Source organism: Pistacia vera, unplaced genomic scaffold (assembly GCF_008641045.1).
Source record: "Pistacia vera cultivar Batoury unplaced genomic scaffold, PisVer_v2 Contig683, whole genome shotgun sequence".
Classification (NCBI taxonomy): Eukaryota; Viridiplantae; Streptophyta; class Magnoliopsida; order Sapindales; family Anacardiaceae; genus Pistacia; species Pistacia vera.
In genome coordinates, this window is record NW_022196538.1 from 142,721 (window position 1) to 147,437 (window position 4,717).

Genomic DNA, 4,717 nt, shown 5'->3' on the forward strand with positions numbered 1-4,717 from the left:
AAATGTAACACTACTTCCTTCTACCAAAATCATAATTAGATTAATAAAAAGACAACATATTTATCAAACATTGGGGCCCAAAAATTTTTTCTTTACTTAATATTTACATTCTTTACAAACAAAACATCATGTGTACAAAGACTCTCAAAAACGAAAATAGTGGACAGTGTAGCCAAGTCTCCCCGCTTGCCGACATCCATCCGACTAGGTCCTCACCTTTTTCCTGTACACAAAGAAAACAACGGAGTGAGCCAAAGATGCCCAGTAAGTAAAAATCTCTTACTCTATCATCCCCGTGCATTACTCATCAATTCTCTTCGTATTCTTATCAATTTTCTAATTCAAATTCTCATTTTCTTTCTTCTCTTTTCTTTCTATTCATTCTCATTCCGCTTTCTCATAGCGGAGACCGCTCTCTCTCTCATGCGTTTTACATGCATTCCACTCTTCATGGCGTAGCACCGGCTACTTTCTCATAGCGGTTTACATGAGGGTAACTCTACACTCACGAGTTCCCCATCACTCAACCTATTTTCTTTTCTTTTCTGTAGCCACTTAATAACATTTTATCCTCTAGTGCTAGTTCTTTCTTTCTCTTTACTCTAAGAGAATTGATTCTTTTCTTTATCTCTATTCATAGAGTATTTCTTTCTCATTTCTCATATTTCTTTCTTCCATGTGATTACTCAATTAAACATATGCATATGGATGGCTCATGCCTAAAATCTTTCTTATATGCATTCATGACATGCAAATATGCTATGTTGCATAAAGTAAGGTTCTCTACTTCTACTCATGCTTCTTTTAGACATTTCATCAACAAAATGTGTGCATACATAACTCTATTCTAACTTTAATTATACTTCTTTCTTAAATCATCCAAAATAGGAGTTCAACTCCTTTAAAACATCATACAACCTGCAAGGAAAATACACTTCAAATAATCCTCTCAAATCCTTCTAATTCTATCCACACTTCTTCCCAACTTTAACAACACAACTCCACCCTTCTCATGGTGGAAATTCTTTCTTATAACAACCTTGATTCATCAACTCAATTTAAACATAGAAATTCAAGCATCAAGCACATATCTAAAAATCTCTACACATCATTCATCAGTAAATCACAACTTAGGTGAATTTACTTACCTTGGACACAAGTAGAAACCACTTAAACTCTCCACTCTTGATGGCTTGACACTTTCTCTTAACCTTCAATACAAAACTTAATAAGGATCCCACTCTTTCAACAATAAAAATTTGCTTCTAGAGTAAGGTTCTCACCTTTTAGTGCTAGGATCAACTTGTAACAATTTCTAGTCAAAAGCTCTTCAAAGATCCTTGAAACTTGAATGAAAAATTGAGAGAAAATAGGGATGAAAGAGGCGTTGGTGAAGAAACAAATGAAAGGTTTCTAAAGCTACCCTTAATATCACATTTTTCTCCATTCTTTCCCAAAATACCCTTACTCTTTCTTTGAAATTCCATCTAAGTCCTTTCATTCTTTGCAAACACAACCCCAATCAAACTATTCTTCATGCAATTTTCTTACATTTCACTCCCCACTTTTTCCTGCTAAAAAGGGTAGAATGGTCCTTGAGTCTCAAAAGGAAAATTCTCAAAAACTCAAGGAGAACATTCAGTAGGGTCTTCGCCGCGGCGAAGCATTTTCTTCTTCGCCCCCGCGAAAGCCCACGAAGTTTACATGGGTTGTAGCACCTCCTCATCGCCGCGGCGAAGATTCTTCTTCGCCCCGGCGAAGACTGTAACCCTAAAATTTTCGCCAAGTCTTACAATTTTCGGGGAAATCACTCAACCCAAACAAGACACCCTTTTCATCCAAGGGTAAACCAAAAAATATAAACAACATACGGACTCAAGGGTAAATCATAACATTCAAGCCATTCATCAAATCTAACTACGTACCTCAAGTGGGCTGTTACAATTCTTTTCTTGTAAACTCATAGAATGTTTTAATAAGATGATTGTTTCTTTTATGTTTATTATGAACTAAATTTTTCTCTAGGGCTAAGATTGTAGCCCAATCTCTTAATTATTATTGATCTTTGATTGTATTTGTATTAAGAATTCTTCCTAAGTTTTACTATTATTCCTATTGCTTTTGATTCTTAAGGGCCCAAGAATTGAATGAACTAATAGACTAAGTTGAGATCGAGAGATGATACTTAGTTGGTCTACAGTAGTAAAACCATAGATTGAGTGAACGCTAGAGATAGGTTATCGTAACTTGTGAGTTTTTGGTAAACTCCATAGATCGTATTGATCCCCATTGCTTAAATCTGATTAGAGATAATTCGGTTTAGTAATTATGGTTAATTTGATAATTGTTGGAGAGAAATTATTGAAATTTAGGGAGTTTGACCTATAGGAAGAGCTTAATAAATTAGCATAGGAGATCATACATATGAACAAGAGTTGGTGTGCAGTATTGCCCTAGGTCTTCATCTTTCTTGTTTTTTTTGTTTTTACCCAAAGGTTTATTTTAATTGTTCTCTTTTCAGTTTTCTTTTTAAATTCAATTATTTATTTAATTTAGGCTTTCCTTGTTAAAATTTGGGTTGATCAAATAGTAATAGGATAGCTTAATTGGTAATTGATAATAGTAATTCCCTTGGGTTCGATGTCCGTATTTTATACATTTTATTACTTGCACGATTTCATACACTTTAGTTTTCTATAATAAGTTTTTGGCATCATTGCTGGGGAATTTGTTTTTTTTCAATATCATTACGAACAATTTAGTTTCTAGTTTGATTTGTTTTATCTTTATTTTGAAGTTAATTTTATTTATTTATTTTTATTATTAGTTTTGTTTCGCTTATTTTGTTGTGTGTTTTTTGTTTTAGATAGAGTTTACGTTCAAGAGGTGGTGGTAATCTTTATCCAATAGATTTTGAGACGAGAGAACCGCTAAACAATTGAGGAAAGAAAAGAGGCATGCTGAATCTAAAAAATCAATGGCTAACACAGGAATTGTCAATCCTAATATGGGAAATCAAGAGAATGAGAATGAGGATACCTTAGGAGGAAATGCAATGGGTGGAGAAGCAGTGGTTCAGAGAGCATTGAAGGACTACTCTAGTCCAACTATTAATGGGTGCTATTCTAGCATCAGGAGACCACCTGTTCAAGCGAATAATTTTGAGATTAAGCCAGCAATTATTAGAATGATTCAATAGTCGGTCCAATTCCCTGGGTTACCTTCTAATGATCCCAACCTGCATATCACAAATTTTCTAGAGTTATGCGACACATTCAGGCATAATGGAGTATCCGATGACGGAATTAGGCTAAGGCTTTTCCCATTCTCTCTTCGGGATAAAGTCAAGGCTTGGTTGATTTCTCTACCATTTGGGAGCATCACAACCTGGAACAAGTTAGCTCAAGCATTCCTCACTAAATATTTTCCACCTGCCAAGTCTGCCAAGCTGAGGAGTGAGATTACGAACTTTTACCAACAAGATTCAGAGTCATTGTATGAAGCATGGGAAAGGTATAAGGATCTCTTACGGAGGTTCCCTTACTATGGTTTACCACTCTGGTCGCAAGTGCAAACGTTCTACCAAGGGTTGCTACCAACTATTCAAGCTATGATTGATGCTGCAAGTGGGGGAGCCTTGAACAATAAAACACCAGAGGATGCATACAATCTGATTGAGGTGATGGCGAACAATAACTATATGAGGACTTCAGAGAGAAATTCAACGAGGAAAGCAGCGGGAGTGCATGAAGTTGATGGTTACATCGCATTGGCTGCTCAACTCTTCGCCATTCAAAAGCAATTGGGAGTTGCTCTAAAGGTAAATGCTATTGAATCTTCTTCTCTAATATGTGACCTTTGTGCATGAAATCATTCATTGAAGGATTGCCAAGAAGGGAACCCGTTTGCTAAGCCTGAACAAGCCAATTACGTCAATAATTTCCAAATGGGTCAAGGGAATTCATATTCTAATACATATAATCCAGCATGGAGGAAACACCTGAACTTTTCATGGAGCAACAACAATGAGCAAAAACAAGCTCCTGTTTTTCAACCTCAAGAGCCAAAATTTAATTTAGAGAATGTGTTGACCAAGTTCATTGAAAAGACAAGCAAGATGTTTGAGAAGACTGAACGTTCTGGTTCAAAATCAATCAGCCTCTATTAGGAACCTTGAGACTCAAATTGGGCAAATCCATAATATTTTAGCAGGAAGAGTTCAAGGGACATTGCCAAGCGATACAAAGAAGAATTCGAAGGAGAGAGTTAATGTTGTCATACTGAGAAGTGGTAAGGAGTTGAAGGAGATAAGGAAGGAAGAAGAAACAAAGGAAAAACTTGAAGAAGAAAAGGAGGGAACAAGAGAAAAAAATGTCAAAAATGCCCAAGCTTCGAAAAACAATGACTTGACACTCCCGTATCCTCATAGAGTGCAAAAACAGAGATTGGATAAGCAATTCGGTAAGGTTATGGACATGTTTAGAACTTTACATATTAACATTCTTTTTGTAGACATGTTGGAGCAAATGCCGAAGTACGCGAAGTTTCTGAAGGAGATTATCACCAAAAAGAGGAGATTTGAAGAACATGAGACGGTGATGCTTACGGAAGAGTGTNATTTCACTCCCCACTTTTCCTGCTAAAAAGGGGTAGAATGGTCATTGAGTCTCAAAAGGAAGAATTCTCAAAAACTCAAGGAGAACATTCAGTAGGGTCT

The 4,717-nt window shown here is 36.1% G+C and overlaps 1 non-coding gene across 1 annotated transcript; it reads right to left on the reverse strand.

The window, feature by feature from the left end:
- Window positions 1–3,445: 3,445 nt before the first annotated feature.
- Window positions 3,446–3,552, reverse strand: LOC116113562. Its single transcript, XR_004125442.1, has one exon. It is a non-coding gene; the product is annotated as a small nucleolar RNA R71 (small nucleolar RNA).
- Between the last annotated feature and the right edge of the window lie 1,165 nt (window positions 3,553–4,717).